The sequence below is a fragment of the Amphiprion ocellaris genome, chromosome 19 (assembly GCF_022539595.1).
Source record: "Amphiprion ocellaris isolate individual 3 ecotype Okinawa chromosome 19, ASM2253959v1, whole genome shotgun sequence".
NCBI lineage: Eukaryota > Metazoa > Chordata > Actinopteri > Pomacentridae > Amphiprion > Amphiprion ocellaris.
In genome coordinates, this window is record NC_072784.1 from 996,100 (window position 1) to 1,021,391 (window position 25,292).

At 36.8% G+C, this 25,292-nt stretch overlaps 2 long non-coding RNA genes across 3 annotated transcripts; one reads left to right on the forward strand and one right to left on the reverse strand.

Moving 5' to 3' along the window:
- Positions 1–12,106: 12,106 nt before the first annotated feature.
- On the reverse strand, positions 12,107–17,121 carry LOC129347677 (uncharacterized). Its single transcript, XR_008599872.1, has 2 exons — positions 16,804–17,121; positions 12,107–15,886 (listed from the first exon to the last, which is right to left on the reverse strand). It is a non-coding gene; the product is annotated as an uncharacterized LOC129347677 (long non-coding RNA).
- On the forward strand, positions 17,089–21,345 carry LOC118470244 (uncharacterized). 2 transcript variants are annotated; one of them, XR_008599873.1, is made up of 3 exons: positions 17,089–17,527; positions 17,617–17,897; positions 19,378–21,345. It is a non-coding gene; the product is annotated as an uncharacterized LOC118470244 (long non-coding RNA). The 2 variants fall into 2 exon arrangements; XR_004847275.2 differs by lacking the exon at positions 19,378–21,345 and adding an exon at positions 18,664–18,921.
- The last annotated feature ends 3,947 nt before the right edge of the window (positions 21,346–25,292 follow it).

The window sequence follows — 25,292 nt, forward strand, 5'->3', positions numbered from 1 at the left end:
TGAGATGAATTCAGATTTTTAGCATTCTGGTTCTGCATGTACTGAGCTCCTATCTGGGTTTATATCAGCTACTGCTGCAGAATAACAGTCAGATATGAACTATTTTGATCAGAGCTTGTAAAGGCAAGAAAATGTATTTGTTATGAGTGGTTTGTTTCCTAATCCATTATTTCAATGTTCGTCAAACCTCTATGGGTGAAAATATTGACATAAATACAACATTTAGTGACTAAATTATAACATGCTTTGCATCTGTGGCCTGGTATCTTCGATCTTTTAAACTAATCTATAACAAACTCAGCAGATAGATTACACTCAGTAAATGAGTTCTCAGTTTAAAGCTCTGAAAAACCCCATGTAAATATGCAGTCATGTTTTTATATTATACCTGTTGAGGGTGCTTTGACTTACTTTTTCTGTCTAGAATATGATAGCAGATGATTATAATGTCAAGTTAATGATATACAGAAGAGAACTTTATTCCCTAAACCACGTGAGACATTTCATTTCTCTGCAGAAAACTCCATTTACTGTTATAAGAAGCTGCAGTCGAGGAGAAAGAGCTTTGGTGTAAAACATAAAGAAGGAACCGACACAGAGCTGAAATCCCTCCTGTCCTGTAGTCCTACATCATCCAGATTCTATCCCCCAACTATTCTATTCCATTCGGTTCTATTCTATTCTATTCGAGTTTATGGGGACAGCAGGAGCAGAGGAGAGGACCCACCCCCTGACACACACACACACACACACACACACACACACACACACACACACACACACACACACACACACACACACACACACACACACACACACACACACACACACACACACACACACACACACACACACACACACACACACACATAAACACACACACACACCTAAACACACACACATAAACACACACACACACACACACACACACACACACAGCTCCCCAGAGTATACTTTATGCTTTAGACCAGGAATGCAGGACTGAGGCTCGTTTTTCTGTCTCAAGTTCATGTCCAACAGACCCCCCTCCCTCACACACACACCTACACATAGACACACACACACACACACACACACACACACACACACACACACACACACACACACACGCATGCACATTCAGCCTACCGTTTTTACCACCTTCTCCCTCCTCCTACTCTGTCTGCATTGTGGACGCTCTTTTTGTTTCTCAGGTTGGACTTTGCAGTTGAACTTGAGACAGACAGACAGCTTGTAAACAGTTAGTAGTCTGGCCCCTGTCTGGTCTGGAATGGCCTGGGGGGGCCAAAGGGACGACAACACGGACACTGGACTGAACAATCTGTTTTTAACACAAAAACCTTCACATGAGGAGATGTGGGGATAGTCTGCATCTTCTAAATCCATAAATAAAGAGAGAGAGAGAAGTCAGACTTTGGGTTGATCAGGTGAAAATGAAATTAAACAACTGTCTCAAAGGTCACTTCATGTTGGACACAAAATGATATTTCTCACTGAGTTTTTTATTGTGCTCATGCAGCCTAAGGATTGAAGTTTTGGGCTAAAAAAAAACCTCCAATGTGTGAATGAAACTAAGTGGTTCTGGGCTGAGCTTCCACTGGTCCATGAAGAGAGAGGATGTAAAATCAATACTGCTGTTACTTTGAGGTATTTTGAGGTTTTGTGAAACTGAATTGTCTTTAAACTGAGATATGCAATGAAATGAAGCCGACCTGGGATCGGTAGTCTGTGTGGGTGTGTGTGTGAGTTTTAAGAGCTCGGGAAGAAAAGGAAATGACTGTAAACACACTATACAGCCGGACGGGCCTCCAACAAAGCCGATGTGTGTGGGATGGAGAACATAGTCTGATCTGACAAACAGAGACGGGAGAAAACTGCATTTACCCCACATTTTATAGAGTGTATAGAATTCACTGCATTTCTGGAGTAGAAAAGCTGCAGAAAAAATAGTAGATGATAGTAACATCATCATATAAGAGGAGATTTGAACAATTCTGGTGGATGTTTGTCCTGAGTATGCTTTTTATTTTTGCATTGCAATGATAGATACATTAATATAAGATAATATCGACTTTATTTTTCTTCTAAATAAGGTACACAATGTCACTTTTTTGTATTTTAATAAGTGTCAGAATTCTGCAGTGTAATTTATAAAATGCTGCATTAAAATAATTTAAAAAAAAACAGTTCATTTTTATAAGAGATCTCTCTGCTCATGTCTGGTATTTTTTTTAACTTTTATTTCAAATATTTTATTTGTTAGGACCCAAACAATAAATGTGTAAATAAACAAATCCAAGACAGATTTGTATTAAACTTGTTTTTTCCTCTTATAGATTCATGTATGTGTCATGTCTGAGGTAGACCTTATTTTACTTCAAGAAAAAAGCCCATTTATATTAGTTTTATAAGGACAAAAGTTTATTTAGGTTACTCTTGTTTAATGGATCAACTGTATATTTAACAGGTAGTTTTTAAAACATATAAGTCAGGATTTTAGTGGACTTTTTGTCAATGGTTTGATGAATAATTAATTCATTTTGTGTTCCTGAAACTATAAACTAATGCAGAGGAACAGAAGAAGACATTGCCACAGTGGTGAAATAGTATAACTCTGCAGAAGATGAAACTAAAAGGGAACCTGACAGAACCTCTGAAACAATGACCATGTCAATCAATCAGTCAGATTTTTGAGAAGCAGAGTGTGATCTGTGTGTTACAGTGTGTGTGTAAGCAATAAATATAATAGGTTTTATTCAGAGCTATCATTAACTTTGGTAAATAGGTTGTTTTTTGCATGAGAAAAAATGGTAAAAGTGGATATCATTGTTAATAAAATGTGGTAAAGAGTATGCAGGCAAATGAAGAACAAACAGATCAGCCTTAAACCACCTGAGGCTGCGTCGTTTGGAAGTAATTGTGTAGAAACCCAGCGGTAACAGTCACCACGATGAGGCTGTAAGGATCTGAGCTTCTGTACGTCTCTGAACTAATATTAAATAAGAGCCACAGAGGTGGAGAGGAAATAAAGAGTTTCTCCTGAAAGGACTTTTTTGACTGAGGAAAAATAGGATGTAATAGGATTTTAGTACCTGGTGTTGGGGGAAATGGGTCACAGAATTAAAGATTATTAAGACATGAAATATTAGACTCAGCTGCAGCATATAATATTAAAAATGATGGGAGAAACATCAGCAGTGGAATTTAATTAAGTCCTTAATTAGCTATTTTAAGGCTCTTGCACTTTATTTAGTATTTTCATTTTCAGTTACTTCACAGTTCTGTTCCACAACATTTCAGGGGAAAATATTACAGTTTAAAAATACCTGATTATAGCTAGTTTGCAAACCAAGATTTTACAAAAAAACTGGCACCATAAGCAGCCCCTAACCTTTTCTGGTTTTAGTTATTAGAAGTCACATTAAAGGCTCAGTTCAGCTCTAAAATCCTCAGACATGGAGGTCGATGGTTTCAGACCTCAGAAGGTTAAACTCCCCAAAACTTTACAAAAAACATTTGAGAAAAGTTCAAAAGATTAATGTATAATGGAGCAGCGGGATTTAGCCTTTTACTCCTCTGAATATGAATTTGGATTTAGAAGGTCAAATCCCTGAACTGGGAACCACGGAAATAAACCCAATAAATTCATATGATGTAGTTAAATTTAAACATGAAGATCAGGAGACTTCACATGGATTTTGCTGATACTTCTTAGGAAACCTGATTTGAATGCAGGACTTTAATTTGTAACTAAACATTTTTACATTCCTATCTTTGTATGTTTTTAATATTTTATCCACCGTGTGGCTTCAGGAGCAATAAAAAGTTAGTGGTGAGTGAAGAACATTCTCCAGATTTGACAGAAAGATTGTCATCAACAGAAACATTTTGTCCAGCAGACAGACGTCCTCTAATCAGATTCAGGACACACAACCACAAACTGAACCTCCTCTGCATCATCTTCCTCCTCCTTGAAAATGTTCCACCAGGACTTTATAGTAGATTCAATATTCCTAAATGCTGGTTTAGTATATTATTACTGTAATATTTTATTGATCATTTCTCAAAAACAAAACCAAAGATGGTGTTTTTTCTAATAACTTCAACATCCATGACGTGCACCCTTCAATCTGCAACCTCTGAAATGGTAAAAAATATGAATTATAGTGATTATATTATCTATGAATGGCTCAATGCATCTGAACCTACTTCACAAGGAAACCACAATGAAGCAAATAATTATGCAGAGGTATGAGGCAAACTAAAAAGCATTAAATATTTTTTGCCACTCAAAACAGGAAAAAAATAAGAATCTTGAATTGAAAGGAGAGAAATCTAAGCTGTATTTATGAAACAAAAGCAAACTAATTATGGTAGAAGAAGAAGAAAAAATGATAAAGGAAAAAGAATTAGAAGAACTTTCATATTTTATGCAAAACTATGCTGTCTGTATACTGGGAAAAACCTTTTCTAAGGGTTTCAGGAGACACTTCATCCAATTTTTTCATACATATCATAGGAATAGGTGCCTTTAAAATTGATCAAGTTGTTACTGATAAATAGGATGTGGAAAATTTATGCAGCTGCAGCTTTAGTTTTACTGCATCAGGTTGATATTTAATGAAACATTCAGTTAAATATGGGATCTGATCTGGTGTCTGATATACCGAAGAGTAAAGGGCTTGGGTCAGGACTGGACCCAGAAAACCTCGAGTGTGAACAAATATTGCTTGCAAGTGCAGATTCCTTTACATAATGTCAAATCTGAATACACATAGAGCTACAGTTAACACATAGACTTTCTGCAGCAGCACTGAATGTTGGCACAAGATGTATGAAGACATGGTTTTAGGTGCTGAATACACAGCAACGTCTGGAACACGCTAACACACACACACACACACACACACACACACACACACACACACACACACACACACACACACACACACACACACACACACACACACACACACACACACACACACACACACACACACACACACACACACTTTCCTGTAACGAGCAGCAGACCAACATGCAGCAGAAAAGGATCTCGTCGTCTTCAAACAAAGCCGAGGTAAGTTTAAGACTGTGCAGCCGTTAAACATCCAAATGCAGTTTCAGCCAGCGCACTAGTCATCTGTGAAATTTTACAGCCATCTACACGATGCTGACCTTATAAATATGAGCGTGGTTGTTTAGCAGAGAGGTGAAGGCGCGTTGCTGCTCAGAGTGTTGCATTTTAAATACCATTCCCTCTGATTTTCTCCCTCATTTGCACTGATTCATGTTGGACATAATTAGTTTAATTGTGAAACAAGTGAGGAAGCCATTAGTACTGAGAGAGGAGCCTTTATGTTGTTTAGTTGGATAATTTGCACAGAAACCATGACATGAAAACAATGATATAAAACAGCTGTGGGCTCAGTTTAAGTGCCCCTAATCAACAGTGAAAGTCCAATAACTGAGCAGAAAGTGAGCCAAAAACTAACGACGGTTAAAAGCAGGAGATAACAGAGGGCTGAGGAGACATTACAGCTCACACCTGACTCCAAAAACCTGTTTCTGATTCTGTTGTATCTGCTCAAATCAAACTGGCATCATTCAATTTAGCATGGAAAATGTGAGAAATGGGCTGGATATGATCAGAAAGAGAAATATAATGTTATTCTTTTCTCCAAGCCTAAAGTTTTTCAGTACTCACTGACACTTTAATAAGCAAATTTTACATTTTATTTGTTTCCCTGATAAATAAAATGCAGCTGTGTGTGGCTCAACAACAATGTTGTTATTTTGCAAAACATGCATAAATGTAATCAGTAAAATAGGTTTAGATAGATGTTTTGATAAGAAACTAAAGAGGTCCCTAGAATAACACCTTGTGGCACTCCTCCGGCTTCTGTAGAAAATAAATGACTTTACAGACAAATTAAACTGTATGATTAAGATTAGCTATCAAGTATATGTGTGTAGAGGAGCCTCCTACATATTTTATTGCCCTGACAGTTCTATATAACATCTTTTAATGTCTAGTGAACAGGCAAGGGTAAATATTGACCTGTGGATGGTCATATTCGGAAGAATCTGTCACTATATGTTGTCTTCTTTAAGGATGTTACATCTACAATCTGCCAAAACTAAATTCTAGCAGCTTGTTGCTGTGCAGACGTTTAAATAAGTTTATATGTAAGTGATGCATAATATGGGATATTTGAATACAGCAGTGGAAGCTTGCTGCTGGTGTTGGATATGAAGCAGTGAAATAGGACAAATATCAATGGTGAGACATCAGTTATGTGCTGTAAATGAATGCTACCCCCAGAACTCAGTTTTGGATAACAGACACACATTATAAATATAAAATATTTGTATATAGTAGACAACAGTGTCCCTCCATGCAGGCATGCAAATTTTAATAGTCGAGGAAATAGATTCATTATACAACAGTCAGAACAGTGTGCATTAAATACGTACAATAATGAGCATTAAATAAATGATTTTCCATTTTATTTGCAGGCCTTTTTTAAATCCAAAAATGTCCTAAAACTCATGATATAGTTAATTTGCAAACACATATTTGTGCATAGAAGTTACAGCTCAGAGGATTTTTTATGTTCTAACCTACAAAGATTTTTCATTTATATAAATTTTCTTTAAAGCATGTTTAAACCTCACCTAACTTGTGTATAAATATTGTTTTGATGTATTTAGACATACGCTACTGTTCAAAAGTTTGGGGTCACCCAGATAATTCCATGTTTTCTATGAAAACTCCCACTTCTATCCATGTGCTAACATAACTGCACAAGGGTTTTCTAATCATCAATGAGCCTTTCAACACCATTAGCTAACACAATGTAGCATTAGAACACAGGAGTGATGGTTGCTGGAAATGTTCCTCTTTACCTCTATGGAGATATTCCATTAAAAATCAGCTGTTTCCAGCTACAATAGTCATTTACCACATTAACAATGTCTACACTGGATTTATCATGCATTTAATGTGATCTTCACTGAAGAAAAAATGCTTTTCTTTCAAAAATAAGGACATTTCTAAGTGACTGCAGACTTTTGAACAGTGATGCACATTCACTTATTTTATTGTCTTTATTATTCTGATGCCTTTTTATTTCTAATCTTCTGTTGATAAATACATTTCATTTCATTACACCTGCAGTTTTTCCACATCTCTAACATGAGAATCATTAAACTTTGCATACATGTGGATTGTTTGTGCATACTTTGAATCTTCTCTACAGCCTTTTCCAATACTGAACACAGCCCTGTAATAACAACTGTCCATTCTGTAGATAGCTGCCTCTGTTTGCACGATGACTCATTCCATGTTGTATTATTCAGTATCAGATAACAGACTGTCATATCAGTGATAGAATACAGCTACTGGATAGAATAATTGTGAAATAAATGCCTGGCAGCGACACCATCGTTGTGCTGCATGTGTTTCCATTCCAGCACGTGTGAATTGGAGACACACACACGCACACACACACACGGCGTTGGCATAGTGATCAGAAGCAGATGTGTGCTGGGATCAGCTGACCTCTGAGTCACTTCCTGCTCTGACCGCCATGTTGTTGCTCCTGTAAAACCGTGTTAAAGCAGGAGAGGATTTCCACCTGGGTGGTTTGGTAGCACCTGAACAGACGTTCATGTGTCAAAGAGTCTGTTTTACAGCTTCTGTCCCTCTTTTCTTTCCTATATCCGTCCCTAGCTTAAAAAAAACACACACAATGCAGCAGATTCAAATAAATAAAGATAAAGAATTTAGGAAATTTAAACCAATCTAATCCAAAAAAAATTCCTCCAGATGGTTTCAGTTTATATTTTCAAAGACTTTCATTTGTTTTTTGATTCACCAGAGCAGCTTAGACTTTTCAATCAAATGCCTCCTAAATATCTGCAATAATTTACATTTTTAAAAGTGTATAAAAAAATCACACATAGCGTAGATTAAACGAGGACTGTGCTTATGTCAAAGTAATTTTAACCTAAATAACTTAGATTATCCTTATTCCCAGTAATCTACCCAACAACCGGGGTTTAATTAGAGGCTCAGTCACTCTTTAGTGTCATAACATCAATACATCTACATAAATATGTATATCTTCACCATTCTTGGCCTTTATTATTATATAAGAATGACTGAAATGCATTTTACTTGTGTTATTTGGTCTAATTAATCTAAACTATAGAGTATTATAGAGTCAAATACAGTTGAATGTAATTATTTTGAATATTGGATGGACTTTACTGTGAGTGGATTTAATTAAAATTCAGTTTGCAGATCAAACCAGATAGCATGGAGAGATAGATGGCAATTTAAGTAGAAAAAAAGGTCAGAAAATGACACAGAGCCTCATATTGTTTTATAATTGGTCTGATATCCTGCATGTGTGTTGATTTTTAGTAAATGCTTAACAAAAGAAGTGCTGTTGGATTCAGATGGCTGCTGAGCTCAAGTTCAAATGAAAGAAGAAAAATATCAAAGCAGCTCAGATTACACCACGGCTCAGTAGAGCTTTATAACTGAAAAACTAAATTCATTTCCTTTTAATGCAATAATTAAAAAGTTGGACCATGCATGTTAATTAATTCAACACCACCCTTCCTATATTTGATTGCTGAAAGTACACATACAGAAAGGCTTTACTATCATCAGCTGATGGGAGTTCAGTGTATGTACAGTCTGTCAAATGACACCAGTCATATGCCTGCTCTTTTTATATAGAAAATATGTTAAATTCAAATGTTGGCCGTGTACATCCAGATATTTCCCCTTCAGTGTTGCTGTTGTGCACATGGCAACCCTGAAACCACGGAGACCTTCATCGCTACCAACCCTGATTTAACAGCTGCCTACAACCAACTGGAAAAATGTGGCTGAGAATTAAAATTTATCATCATGTTCATCCTGAATTATTTAGTTTATAGCTGGTTGTTTGCTGGTTTGACATATGAACACATGCACATGAGAGGGACGAAATTTAACATCTCGGACTTATAATGAGAATTATTAATATCAGCTGCTTTCAACTATTGTCTTTCAAAGTCTAATTAAAATTAAATATGGCAGCAATTCGCTTAAGGAAATCATTTAAGGCAGTCCAAAATGTGTGTCTTTGTGCAGGTAATTTTGGAGTTTTGGTTGCTTTAGGACACAAAATCCTCACACAGCACAGTGAGAATCATATTCATACTGAACTCTTAATTATTAATGACAGAAACTCTGACATTATTTATTTATCAGTGCATTTAGTTACTATTTCCACGTTAAGGTTAAATGAACAGTCTGAAAACACAGAGTAAATCACTTGTGGGTGGAATATTGTTTTTTGTCAGTGTTACAGCAAACGTCTCAGGTCAGGGCTCATCGTTCCAACAGTAAAAGTCAAGTTTTGTTCCCTAAATCAGGATGTTAATAACCCATGGCTGGATCACTGGCTCAGGTGGTAATAGGACAGAGACCAGACCACCACAGACTCACCAAATGCAGCTGATGCAAAAAAATGCTTTATTCATCCACGAGATGAATATTTTTCATTATTTTGTTGATTTCCTCTCTCCCTACCATCACCTTATAATTTCACCTTTAAATTGTACATAACTTGTGCATGTGTTGTACTTCACTGTTTAAAAGCTTCTTCTGTCGATACACTATAAAATACTATTCCTTTGTTCTGTTTATTTTGCTTTTTCTATTCATTTTTGTGTTGTTTAGGCAATCTCTATACATGGCTTTTTATATCTGTTTGCTGCATTTCACTGTACAATTGTGTCTCATATGGTAATAAAACCGCACACAGTCTCCGCCTCTACGCTCTCTATTTTTAAAAACACTTTAGTTACATTCAGATCACTGAGAAAACCAAAACTAATTCAAAAATATCCCTCTAGCTGTGGGTATGTGGGTGTTGTAGCAGCATAAAAGATATGAATTCACCAGCAGGCCATACTGTAGATGCATTATTTAGAGATGATCAGTCAGATTGTAATGATTGATTGAAGTGATTAAATTTAGTAATTGACAGATTTGTGTGGTGATTTTGGTATTTCCTCAGCTGGCTGTCATTTTACTCTGGTTAAATGTGGGGAAACCTTGCAGCAAGTCAAAGAGAAAAACAGAGAAGGGTGATTTGCTTTTGGTTTTTTAACAATATTATGAAGATAATATTAGAAAAGTTAATCCAGAAATGATGATCAGTGTCACTGAGTGATACATATGTGGGTAATTTCTCCACTAAAACTATTATCTCTCATTCTGTCTGATGAGAATATAATACAGTTAACAGATCTGTTCCTCAGCAGAAGAAAGAAATCAATAGTCAGACATTTGTAAGATTTGCCAGAAAACATTCAACAAGAAATGATTTCTTTCTTAAACTGAAAACTAAAATAGAACAGTATTATAAGGACTAAGTGTCTGACATGGACCGACGGCCAGGATCCTTTTATCCACTATGATCCTAGTCTGAGAACAGCCGACAGTGAGGATCTATTTAAAAGAAAAAGAACAAAAAAAACCTTCTAACTAACCTTTTCAGCCTGGTATTTACTTTGTGCACTGTTATTTTTTAAAATTACAACATGCAATTTTACTGTTTCCTGTTTCTATTATTGTTATTTCACTGGTGTTCTTATCATATTGAACTTTATTTTTATTTTAAAAAATGTGTTCTTTTCAAACTATTTTTATATTCGGCACTGTGAGTTTCATTGAATGCATGATTTATGCTGTATAAATAAAGTCTGATTGATTACTGGTTGAGAATATAAACACTAGTTGTCAAACGAGTGCAGCTTTCTATCAGTTGTTCTGCTTATGCAGCGTATCCGTTATAAAAGGGACACTTTCTGTAGCAGTGTAGAAATACAGCTGATGGTCTGTAGTTCATTAACTATATTCAACTTGTATTTTCAGCACAATTATTGAATACTGTTTAGAAATCTGATCCACATTGAATATACACACGTGGTAAAATTAATATGGAAATGCAACTGATAGTTTCAAGTTGAAGACTATATATCATCAGTTAATAGTGCATTAAACTGATGGTATATTATATTAGTATTTAAGAATAATCAGAGGATCTGTAGGAACCAGACTGGATGAACTATTGGGAGGCAGGAAGTCAACACCAAATGAAAAGTGATAACAACATGAATAACAAGAAGTCTTTTTAAAACGCCGGCAGCTGCAGCGTGTCATCAGCACTGGATCTACCAGCCCATCACAGCTGTAAGTGAGTTACATACCAGATATACCACTCTGCCATAAATATGACAGAATATGCAGGCTGCACTGTAAAATAAGACACAGTGTGTTAAAATATATTAATATGGATTCATATTCAGTGCAAGCAGCACAGTGTTAGCGTTCAGTGTTTGGCTCTCTTTCTCCATCTAGTGTTCCTTAGTGTGAACTGCATCTCAAGAACCCTAAAGATTATATTTATGTAGCACCAAATCCTCACTTTAGTCATCTCAGGCCAGTTTAAGATCAAGAACTACAATGTTAACCCTCGTGTCGTCCTGTGGGTCAAAACTGACCCGTTTTAAAGTTTGAAAATGTGAAGAAAAGAATTTCACAGTGAAACTTCTGATGTCCACATTTTCAACGTTTTAGGGAAATCTTTGAACATTTTTTGGGGAAAAAAAGAAATGTTAAAAATGTTTCTTAAGAACATTCACAAAAAAAATCAACCAAAATCCAGCGAATTTCACTGGATTTTGGTTGATTTTTATGTGAATGTTCTTAAAGAAAATATTAGAAGTTTTACTGATATATATGGAATCACTTTACATATTTTTAGGATTTTTTTGGAAGATTTTTACTCATATTTTGAAAATATTTACAAGAATTTTCTTGCCAAATTTGGGGTATTTTTTATTTATTTATTTTTTTTAAATCAAACTTTTGAGGGAAATTTTTAAGGAATTATTGGAATTTTCTCCCTGAAGGTTTTGCAAATTTACAGAAATTTGGGGAATTTTTTGGCAGAATTTTTGGATTTTTTTCAGACAAGGAAACAATATTTTTTGGTGGGTTAAAGAGAGAAAGTCAGGAATCCCCCTGCAGCAGAACTTGGTGTTGGAGGACAAATTTTAATTTAACTGAACAAAGCAGGATGAATGATTGAAGCATCTTCCTGAACTAGCTGGTGTGAGAGAAAAGCTTTGAGAAACAACAAATACTAAACATTGTGCAGGTTGGTGGCGCAGAGAGGTACAAGAAGGACAGAGAGGACAAACACCATCCACAGGAGAGAGAAGACTGGTGCAGTGACGTATAAATCTACTGAGAGCAGAAAACAGGTGCTTATGGATCAGTAGATTTCAGCTACTTCCTGGGTCAAAAACCAGCAAAGGGAACAACATTCCTCACCTGTTAATTAGCAAATCTTAGCTTAATAACATTATGAATGTACTGAATCTTCTCTGGAAGACTGTGCAGTGTGTCTTACAATAATTCACATTGACTAGACTCTGGTAGTCTTGTCCTGATGCTGTGGAAGCAGCTCTCCACACATCTAGCATTTCTTGAAAGCATATAATTTTACTACACAGCCGTCTATTAGCTAACGAAATATTCAACCGCTGCTTGCAGAGTGATGCTGCTTGTGGAGAAAGAAGAGAAAGTCAAGGTTTGATGGTTTCAGCTTAGAAATATATATTAAATCTTATGACTGACATCATTCTATATGTTTTTCCGTTAACAAATCCCATGAAAAGACCAATTAGTTCTCTCACTATTTCCTCAGTGTCCTGCTCTGTTTGTGGCTCTCAGCCTCAGACCATAGATGCAAATATTTTAAAAGGGTTTATGGTTATATAGTTAGTTTTTTTAATGCCTCATGACTAAAATTAAATAATTCCTAAAATAGCTGGACACAGTTACTGAAGGCATTTATTGGGGACTATTGTGTGGCTGATGGGTTTTAATTTCATATAATTAGAATAAATTGTTATGAAGTGAATTTGATTAAACTAATTTGATTAACTTCTGTGTCATTTTAGTCTTTTCTTGTCATGATTTGCTGACATTAATAAAGACAGAATCAGTAGACTTATTGTTTAAAATCTAATTGTGCATCCTGACCTGTTATCTAAGACAGTTATCTTTTGCTTCTACATAAATATGAATTTGTGAGAGAGAAATGTAACAGTGGTGTGTGAGCAGAGTCTTGTTCCTGCCTTTAGAACAGCATCACTGAATATACAGCAGACTGATATCTGACTTGATTCAAAGGAGACGCTGCAGCAGGTTCAGCAATAGGCTCTTGCTAATATGCAAATATGCTACTTGCAGAAAACTATATGTACAAATCACCAAACACATCATAACTACAATACAGTAAAAAGGAAAATACGTTGTGACTTCATACAGACTGATATGAGTATCACCTTACCTGGTTTAACATATTATTCTTTGGACATTTATCTCTCAAAAATCCTGTCCCAATACAAACAAAGAAAGTATTCTCAGTTGCATTTTGAGGGAAAAATATTTTCTCATTTTCTCATCTCCAACAGCATCTTGGCCATTAATAATCAAGTATTGCTTTCTACCTTCACTCCTTTTCAGCCAACTAATCATACGCTATATTAGATGGAACGGGGCTCGTCACCATGGTAACCCAGACAATGGAAGACCACCTTCAAGCAGGTGGTGAGATGGTCTAATCAACTGGTTTTAGTGGCTACACCTCTAGCCAGGTCTAAGAATAATGGTGTCACTTTGGACACAAACTGGGCCAGACTTATGCCACCTCCCCCCATCCTACCTCCTAATGTGGACTTTGTGGCTCTTTAAAACTGGAAACTTACATCAGAAAATGTTACTTTACTGGGAGAAAATGTACGTGTTTCAGTTCAGCTGTGTGGGAACATCATTTCTGGATGATTTTTCCTCTATAGGGATAACAATCACCATCATCATGGATGGATTAACCTCCTGGGAGGCCTTAGGGCCAAAATAATCATGTATTTCAGCACCTATTAGCTATCATTATACATCGCACTCTCAATACTTACACATACACTATAAAAAACCAAAAAGTTCAAAAAATAAATGACAACAATCACAAATAACATTCACTGAAAGTCTCTCTGGTCTTTGACGTCTCAGAAGTCATCTCTGAGTATTAAACTTACATATTTAGAAGTGTTTTCCCAAGAAAATAATCCTGCAGTACCTGAAAGTAGCTTACATGTAACTCTCCACTGCTGTTTCTGCCTCCAGCTAACATTGGACTCCATTCAAACACTGTTAAACTACTCTACGCGACATAATGCCAAGCTGTAATGATGGACCAACTCAGCCGTACAGGGATGAGCCAGAAAGACCAAGTAAGACAAGATAAGTTCCTTACAATTATTATATATAAAACCCCAGAATCAGAGTCTGGCTTTTCAGAGTGGCATCGGTACTCTGGAGCTTGAAGGTAGAAATGTTCAGCCGTGGTGTTCACTGTTTATTTAGCATATAAAGGAAACCTCCATATGGGGATGTAAAAACTGTTCTTCCACTGGAGGGGCTCTTTAAATGTTTGCCAGTTGCCGAGTTGTCTCTGACACACGAATAAGAGCATGTGGTAGTTGGTGAAGAAAACAATAATGAGTAAGTTCATCTGGTGAAACAAATTCAGGGCCTCGATTTTTATCAGAGGTTCTTTAAAATTAGTTTTGCATGCTTGCAGAGCAAACATGGAATCCAAAAGTAGTTGTACATCCACGATTTATGCTTACTGTATAATGCAATTTATACACCTGCTATGAACACGTGATCTGTGTCTGGAAATGTTACCTGGATCAGAGATAGCATGTTAACACCAGATGTAGGAGCACACATGGGTGGATCCATGTCATTATCCAGATAAGATTTCCAGATCCAGATGTTGACACCAGGTGTAAACTGGCGTTTACTCCCATCCTCTCATTAAGTAAGCTCTCATTTATTTAACCCCTAGATGCATATGTGGGTCAAAAATGACACGGTGAGGTCGTTTTCTTGAAATATATTTGTAATGAAAAGTTTTTATCATTTCATTCTCCAGCTATTCATCAAAGAACATGTTTTTGATATCATTCCATTTAAATTTTGAAGTTACCTTTTATACTTTTAAAGAAATTGTGATATTTGTAGTACTACCCCAAGCTCTTTTTCACTGATAACACACTGCCTGTTCAAAAAATAAAAGTCTCCACCTGCATTTAACGAAGCAAATAGGTCAGATCCCCCCATTGGATAATTACTGCAGTGATGAAACACCCTATTTAACCCTAGCTGGTACAGTGAGGAGCTTCTCATTTCTGAAACAACCATGTTAAAGACATATCCTGTGGGTCATGGAAAGGATGTTAATCTGTCTCAGAAGGGTCACATTACTGGCCTACATCAAGCAAAGAAAATAACTAAGGAGATGAAACGACTAAAATCAGGTTAAGAACCATGCAACGCATTATTAAAACCTGAAGAATGGTGGAGAACCATCATCTTCCAGGAACTAATGTGGTCTGATGAGTCCAGATTTACCCTGTTCCAGAGTGATGGGGGCATCAGGGTAAGAAGAGAGGCAGATGAAGTGATGCCCTCATCATGGCTAGTAGGGGTTAGGGTTATGATCTGGGGTTGGTCAGGTTCACCAACATTATGTTCCCAAAGAATGAGGTCAGCTGATACCTGAAGATACTGAATGACCAGGTCTTTCCATCAGTGGAGGTTTTCTTCATGTTCCTAGATGATGATGCCAGGATTCATGGGCTCACATTGAGAATGAGTGGATCAGGGAGCATGAGATGGATTGTCCTCCACAGAGTCCAGACCTCAGAACCACTGAGAACCTTTGGGATGTTCTGGAGAAGACTGATGACACAAAGTTGATTCCATTAAGAACGTGTGGCTTGTGGCTGCTCTGACGTGCTGTTATACTCCGTCGTGGTCCAAAAATAACATCAATAGAGTCTATATTCAAAAAGTCATTGACCAAACTCACAATTATGAACAGATTCATCAATTTATTTACCTTCTGGAGTTCATCTAAAGTAACAAAGAACAAAGTCTTTCCAATAAACAGTCTGTCAGGCCATGCCACGGTCAAAAACAATTTACCTCTTGTTTTGCGCCACACCTGTGGCAATTAGTGTGGCCTTTAAATACACAGGTACCTAATTCCCAGCACCACTTGCTGGTTACTCATTGAAATGGCTCCAACAAAGACTTTGGTCCGACTCTCCCATCATCAATAGAATATCTTGGTAGAAAATTAATGCATCTCTGGACAGAAATAAATGCTGTGACATTGCAGAAGTTTGTCAAAACGATGCCACAGAGAATGAGTGCCGTACTCAGAACTAAAGGTGGTCCAATGAAATATTAGAGTGTGTGACTTTTTTTTTGGGCTGGCCAGTGAATCATACAAGAGGTGACTCAGTGCACAAACTTGTAGGGACAGAGAGCAGCAACAGTTTGAGGAAAGAGTGAAAAAAATGTCTACAAAATGGATGTTGACATTTTTCTGTTGCTGTTCTGTGTAATATTCTTCTTTTTCAATGATCAAAATATTCAAAATCTGTTCTAATGTGAAAAATAAACATATTTCAAACATGAAATCATTCTTGTGTGGATAAAGATATAATGTAAACAATAATATAAATGATTATTCTGAACCAAAATGACATGAAAACACGTTGTGAATCATTTTTGACTAGGGTGACCAGATCTCAATAAACCAGTTGTGGGACAAAGAGCATATTTGTGTGGGACAATGTGGGACACCTTACCAAAGCTGAGAGGGGGTCTTGCATGTACTGTGTCGCTTCACGTCGTATTCCCACCGTATGAAACGGAAAACGAACTCTGGCAAACTTGACAGAAAACTCTCTGAGAATCACCTTGCACCGGCTTCACCCAGTGATATGTAGTTTCCCAGTCTTTGTTGAAGCTGCATCTCCTCTTCTTTGCTGTACTTTCCATTATCTCCGCCAAAATCCATAGTTTAGTGTTTGTGTCTGCTTTACGGTGTGTCGCGACCGGTCGCCACTGGCACAATTTACGGCAACTGACAACAAGGTGCGGCAGCAAGACACTGACAGGTTAATCTGGTCGTGATCGCGCATCTGCGCTGTTTGACTAACAGAAAAAAAGTCAAAACTCCCAGCATCTGTCCTTTAGAGTTTTAACTTTGGGAAATTATAGCTGCCAATCAAAATGCGGGACAGCGTCTCAATGGGTGGGACGTGGAAAAAGGGATGAAAATGCTGTGCAGTTCCGCACAAAGCGGGACACTTGGTCACCCTATTTTTGACGCACTTATGGAAGACTGTAGGGTTCAATCAACGGAGCATGAGGGTTAAGATGACTTTGTTTTGCTCCAGACTCTCGTGTCATTTTGTTCCAGCTCAGGTGTGACGCATAAGAAAACAGCAGAAGACAGAGATGTGTGCTTTGGCTCAAGGTCAGATGTTTGGGGGCTTTAGAGGATGGACTGCTGCTGCTGCTGCTGCTGTAGGGTCTCCAACTTTATAGAGTTTAAAATAAAACCCTGATCGCTCTGGGTTTTCTAGCTCCTTCTTATTCTCTCTTGTTTTTCACAGAAAGACGCCCTTTATGGAGCCGCAGCCCGCTGACGGGCAGCGAGCGTGTGTTCAGCAGACTTTAATTGTCTGTCGGTGGCAGTAAAAGAACCGGTGAAATACACAACCGTAAAAGAGCCGCGGTGCGTCCTGGGAGATGGAGATGAAGGAAAACACACCGGGCTGGAGGCTGATGGCGAGAAGATCAGACAAAGAGCCTTTCACCCAAAGATTTATATTACTGTCTGCTTGGAAATGACTCCACACAGAACAGATCCATCAGTCAGGTGTTTCCATAAAAGGTAAAGATGATGATGTCATAACTCCCAAACCACATCAGTCAACTGTCAAAAATGAATCTGGTTTCTTCATAAATATTATATTTTATGTTAACTAGTGATCACAGATTTAGAGCATGTGGAAACCAGTTGTTAATTTTCATGCAAAACGGTAAGAAATATTTAATAATGGAACAATCTGACCGACAACAGCTGAAATACTGATGAAGTTATCTGTTTTTAAATGACCTTTCTTTCTTTCTTTCTTTCTTTCTTTCTTTCTTTCTTTCTTTCTTTATTTATTTGTGCCACACTGCCACCTGCTGATCAAACTTGTGCACTGCAGATGTCTCTCATTCTCAGATTCTACTGCAAGACTGGCATCTCTGAAGTCATTTTAAACTTTGCTTATTTCTTAAAATGTACCCTCAGTTTACTTTAGACGAAAAATCAGCCTTGGGATTCATGGAAAAACATTCCCAATTTGCTTACTAGAAGCTAGATAAATCAAACACCTTCTCTCAGATCGTGTGTTTCTGCTCTTTAGCTCACATACAGTAGCATGTCCAACAAGCTGCACGCAAACGCAAGAATTAATTTCAGAAATTAGTTCAGAACCAGCTAATGTCTTGTGCACAGCTGCTGTTAAACCAGAATCAGAGTTCCATGTGGCTGAGAGATGCAGAAAATAAACCTCCCTCCATGAACTCACTGCGTGGGGGATGCCTCTGCACATGTAACTCATCCAGTTTCCTTCTTTTTTTCTTCTCCCCCACGTGTCTGTTTTAAGAATTGAAGAGGAGAGAGATCTGGAAGAACAGAAAAAATAAAAAGAAACCTCTGCTATTGTGACTCATGTGCCCAGTTCAGAAGAAAACATCTGGCTTCAGCTTTTTAATGTTTAATTCTTTTTCAAATGTTTTATCGGCTTGTTTGAGGTTTTTTTCTTTCCCAATATTTAATGTTTCGATTAAATCTTTAAGGTTTTTCTTTTTAAATGTTTTACCACCTTTTAATGTTTAATTTTCTTTTTAAATGCTTCATTGTATTTTCTGTTTAATTCCTATTTGAAGTTTTATTGTCTTTAAGATGTAATTTTCTAATTAAACATTTAATTTTTCAATTAAATGTTTTGTCTTTTTAAAGGTTTAATAATCTAATTAAATGTTTTCTCATTTTTTTTAAATGTTTAATATTCTTGTTTAATTGTATTTTTTAAATGTTTAATTATGGAAAATATTTTATCTGTAATTTTTAATATTTGTATTTTAAAATTTTTGTTTAATTTCATAATGACATGTATTGTATCTTGTTGAATTATCTCATTCAATATTTTGTCTGTTTAATATAATTTAATTGTATTTAATGTTTAACTCTATTAAAAAAAATCAACCAAAATCCAGCGAATTTCGCTGTCTCGCTGCAGGAAACTGCAGAGCGACAGAAGAACCAACAATATCTCCTGTTTTCTCCTTTAATGAGTCGACTCTTCTTGTGCTTTCAGACCAAAGAACTACAGACTCTTCACAACCTGCTCAAACTCTTGGTACAGGACCTCACCACACGGGTCAAGAAGGTTTCTGTCTCATTTCTACTCTGAAGCTCACCTTCTCCTGCTCAAGCTGCTGACAAATGTTTCTGCTGCTCTAAAGTCTGGTCTCCAGAACTTCCTAAAAACTCTCAAAGTCTCTTCTGCTGCAGGTTGCTTTGTAGAACTGTTCCAGAAAACCTCACTAAACCACATGGAGGGTCCTCAAGATAGTCGTCCAAATGATGGAAGCTGCAAGCCAACGCCTAAAGAACAAACTAAAGCAACGGAACCAAACCCAGTTCTGTGGTGAAGAGAAACAGAGGAAATGTTTGTCTGCAGCTAAATAAAGCAGGAAGACACTGAGCTGCTCAGGTGTTCCTGATAACACCAAGCAGCCACCTGGACAGCCAATAGGAACACAGCTTCCTAGAAGTTCAGAGGGTTGGGTTAGTGAAGGAAATTTAGTTTAAAGTTGAAGCAGAAAGTTAACAAAGAAAGTTGAAAACCACCTTCTGATCCCTGAAATCTCTGAGTTTCCACACAAAGAACACCTGAACATGTCAAACTGGTTCCATAGTAGAACCATCACTGTAAAAACGTCATAGTATGGTGTGTTGCTCAAAAAACATTAGGACCCGGCTGTCAGGAGACCAACATGTAAGAAACATGAGAACAGAGAGAACCCAACCAGTAGGTCACAGTTTATCATCATCTAATCATCTCCTGAAGTCCATATGGTGAGAGACATCAGTATCTGGTTGTTAATTTACCAGAGGATGCTTATAATCATGCTGATGTGGTCTGTACTCTACAGTATTTTAGTGACTCAATAAATGCCTAAGTTGTTTTTTTAAATGCTTTTTAGTTTTTAATAAACATTTAACAGTCTATATGTAATCAATAAATGGCCTTTGCCTATCTTAAGAAAAATTCACTCAGAACTCTGATATGTTAACAGTACTAAATAAATCAATAAATACATGCATACACACATAAATAAGTTTATACATTAACTGTGTTAAGATAAGATTTAGATTTTTAAAAAAGTTGTTTATGTTTTTGCAGAATCCAGTATTACTCACTGGTTGGTCATTACATTTTGTTAGTTTGATTTCACTGTTTAAAATGATGCCACCTCTTTTCAGACAGAACCTGTGATAATAAAACAATACAAAATGTTTAGTTCCGTGTTAATAAAGCACTTAAAGCTTTAAGTATGGCTGAATGCTTTTTTCAAAATTAAATATATCACTCCTTAGGTGGTAGTGGCCCCAAGTTCAGTAAAGTTGGAAAGATATTCACAGATTGGGACTTCCAGCATCAATAACTCATTAGATATAGGTTGTCAAAACATAAACGGTGCCTCTTTCCCATTGTTGCAAGGCAGACAATGTGCTACAAGCCCAGTTTTATCAAAAGTAACTGTCTTTCAAGCTACAGGAATAACATTGGTGTCTATGGAGTGAACAGGGTCCGTCTGCAATTTGCAAAACCGCTGCAACAGTAAAGAGAGACAAATATTCAATAACTTCACTCTTATACATTGTAGTGTCACTAAAATCACTGCAGCCTTCAACTGGCTCCTGTTGACAAAGTGTTTTAACCGAAATGTAAATGCTGTAATTTGATTCTTTTAATGAACCATGTAACTTGAATGGATGTGATGCTGGTGTGACCACAGTGCACACGTCTGATGTTGCTCACAGTGGTCCAAGGGACGCTCAGGGAGTTTGTGTGTTTGCTCACACTCAGACTGAAAAATTACAGGGAACATTGCATGGGAGGTATTTAAAAGTGACAATTTATTATTTTTATGTACTTGTATATTATTTGGAAGTTACCTCTTGAATTTATGTGACACCTGATGTGAAATATCATGCAGTTACAGAATATTAACTACCTTACCGTTCAAAAGTTTGGGGTCACTTAGAAAAAGTGGGAATTTTGAAGGAAAACATGAAATTGTCTGGATGACCCCAAACTTTTGAAAGGTAGTGTTCATTTTTAGTGTTTTTTTAAACTATATTTTACTGTCTTTTTACTGTATTTTTACTATATTTTTACTGTATTTTTATTGTATTTTTGCTATATTTTTTCAATATTTTAACTGTGTTTTTGCTACATTTTTGCTATTTTTGACAGTGTTTTTTCTATATTTTTTACTGTATTTTACTGTATTTTATTAAAATACTGTTCAAAAGTTTGGGGTCACTTAGAAATGTCCTTATTTTTGAAAGAAAAACTATTTATTTTTCAATGAAGATAACATTAAATGAACGATAAATCCAGTGTAGACACTGTTAATGTGGTAAATGACTATTGTAGCAGGAAACAGCTGATTTTTAATGGAATATCTCCATAGAGGTACAGAGGAACATTTCCAGCAACCATCACTCCTGTGTTCTAATGCTACATTGTGTTAGCTAATGGTGTTGAAAGGCTCATTGATGATTAGAAAACCCTTGTGCAGTTATGTTAGCACATGGAGAAAAGTGGGAGTTTCCATGGAAAACTTGGCCCCAAACTGTAGAACAGTGGTTAAAAAGCTCTGACTGCAGCACCAAGTGTTGCTAACATGTTAATGGATCTGTAATGATACACAATCCCATCTGCTTACTTCAAATTTTTATCTAAATGTAAATTTTGCTCATAATATTTACATCCTTTGCAAACATTTTAATGCACAGTTTTGCTTTAAATAGCTTTTTTCTTCTCGGTGTTGCTTGTAAAAGGAATTTAATATTTCAGTTTTTATGCCAAAGCCTTGATATTAACTATCAAAACTGTGTGCTGTGCTGTTCTCTAATGTGTGCTCTGAAACCTGATTGGTGCCAGGTGAGATCCACCACACATTAGTTCAAAAGAGCCCCATGTTTAATCAGTTCTCTTCTGATAAGGTGACCAGATGAAGAAATATCCTGTGTTCCCTCTAATCCTTCACACAGAGAGCAGGAGACGTTCCACTGGGATGGACTGCTGCAGCTGGAACAGGTCACAGCATCGATCTGATCTACTCACAACTCTGAACTTTACATTTCACTCAAACTGACCTCGACCTTCAGAGACGCACAAGGTCACCGAGGGCTGCGTGCGAGCCTGTAAGAAAATGCAAATCTGGCTCCATAAATATGTTTTAATTCTTCTAATGCGCTCACTGGTCTGCTTTAATGAAAAATGCCTCAATTCCCCCGCGGCTCGTTTTATGGAAAACAATTTGTGAAGTCATGAGAGGGGAAGAAAGACGGAGGGTCTGTTTGGATTCTTCTTTACCATTCCTCACGGTGACGCACAAACACACACATGGAGGAGAGAGAAAGAGAGAAGAAGAAGAAAAAAGAGGCAGAGTGGGAGTTTCGGGCCTCTTTCTGTGTTGTAAAACTTTATAGCAATCTGGGGCCCCGTTGCCATGGTAACCGGTTATACGAGCTTGACTGGGGGTGTGGATGTGAGTGGGGAGATCTACCATTTGCAGAAGTGTGTGTGTGTGTGTGTGTGTGTGTGTGTGTGTGTGTGTGTGTGTGTGTGTGTGTGTGTGTGTGTGTTCTGTTTATAATTATGGGGGGGGAGAAGAGTGTGTGTTTGTGTGAAATGAGAAAGGAGGATGGAGAGAGGAAGGGTGTGTGTGTGTGTGTGTGTGTGTGTGTGTGTGTGTGTGTGTGTGCAGAGAGGAGAAATCAGTGGAATGTCACTTTTGAAAGCATAAGGCTCTTCTCTCTGCAGCTTGTTATTCACACACACATTTATGAACACACACACACACACACACACACACACAACAAGGGTTTTACAGCAGGGCCCGACACACCAGGCCCCCTCAGGACTGGAACTGAGGACCGGGACTGACTGACTGACACTAGAGCTCAAACAAAGCCTGGAGACACACAGAAGGAATAAAAAAGACGAATATTCCTCCATCCCGGTCAGCGTCGTGCGTCATGCATCATCCCGCCACACGGTCTCCAAACACGGTGAGTTTAAGCCTCTGGATGAACCACATCCACGTTACTGTGCCATTTGGTGATGAGATAACTTTCAGCTAATGCACTGAAGAGACTGTAAACAGAAAGATCATTACTGAGCAGAAAGGACAGGAGATTAAAGTTGGATCTGGGCGCCACATGTGTTCTCATCCAGTCCTACAAAGACTGTTTTTACCAGACATCCATGTGGGATTTCATGGCATCTAAACATGTGGGATTTTAGTTCCTTTTTTTTTTTTTTTTTTGGCGACCTTCACTCAAACGAAAGCACCAACTTGTTGGCTGTTGTCACAATGGTTTATTTAAATACTGATGAATTTTTGGAGTTTGGGAGACTTTAAGAGCTTAAAAAGTTGTAGCAGCTTTATTGTTATAAACCTTGATGTTAGAAGTCAAACATGAGCCAGACTTTTCCTTTGCTTGGTAAAACCTGGTTAAATCTGCATGGTTGGTTGTTGACAGTAGCTACAACTTCTCAGATTTGTTAATCTTTTCTGTTACAGTTTATTTATAGGAAAGAATCAGAATAAAATAGCTTCAAACACCACTCTCTGCCTGCAGCGCATTTAGAAGTGTGTCCAGCTGGTTTTTGGAAATAATTCTGTTCTCTGATGTTTAATAAAGTCAGAGGAAAAGTCCAAATATATATGAAGGGAAAGTGATTTTGTAGTTATTATTTTTACACATAAAGCAGTGCAGTGGGTTGTATGTTCAAAGTAGTGGAAACACAAAGATGCATGAATTTAAATGTAATAATGGTGCTGGTTTATCTTGGATGACTTATGTTTTATATGAGCCCTGCATGCTGGATAAAGTTTTACATTTATAGCAGAAGCAGCAGCAGTAACATCTATGACGTCATTCTTCTCAAGCAGATTTAATAAAAACCCTCATGTTTTCTCAAAACGTTTGACCTTCAAAAGAAAAGTTTTTTTAAAAATCATGTTGAAGCCTGAGAGCCCATGTTGCAAAAATATATAAAAAAAATATCGACAGAACTTTGTTTTTTTATGTACATTGATAAGAAAGGCATCAAATATATGTTCAGCCTCTTTTCAACAGAACTTGTGGGTGAAATCCATGAAACTGATTTCTTTTTGGTGTGTGTCTGTTTGCTCGTTGAATCACTAAAATAGAACAATTATTGTACAAAAACAGCTTTTGCATCTGTGTTTCTACTTTAAACTAAAAAGAGTATTTTAAAATTATTTTTAAGGCTCTATAGCAGAGTAGGAGTATCACGGACAACAGCGACACCTGCAGGTAGAAAGGATTAACTGCATGCAGCCACCACATTTCAGTCCAGTAAGCAGCAACATAACAACTGTAGTTTAACCATCAGTGTCCTCATGTGCACGTGGTCGTTTTCTTCTGTCTTTTCTTTTGGATTCTGTTTGCAGAACCTTTTAAATGCACCAAGTTTGTTATTTCCACTGCAGATCTTTGCAGCCACAATGTGATAGTTTGTAGTTTAAGAGTTTAAAATAAGTTGTGACGGTAATAAATTCTGATTAAACCAAGAAAAAAAAATGTTTTTATATATATATATATATATATATATATATATATATATATATATATATATATATATATATATATATATATATATATATATATATATATATATATATATATATTTGCCTTAAATACTGACAGCAAAGACTGTAGTGTTTATTCAAGCAGCCAGCAGCTCTGACGAGACATTTTTCTAATTTTAAACAGTTTGTCCTCAGCTTTTATTACATTTCATGTTTCCACATCTAAAGATAGAACTTATGTTCTATAATGCTCATTATTTTTAACAATAGCTAGCACTGTGCACTATTTTGTGAGGCTATTATTCCTAAATTTTAATAATGAATACTACTATTTTTTCCTGAATTACTGGCCAGATTTAATTAGTTTTCT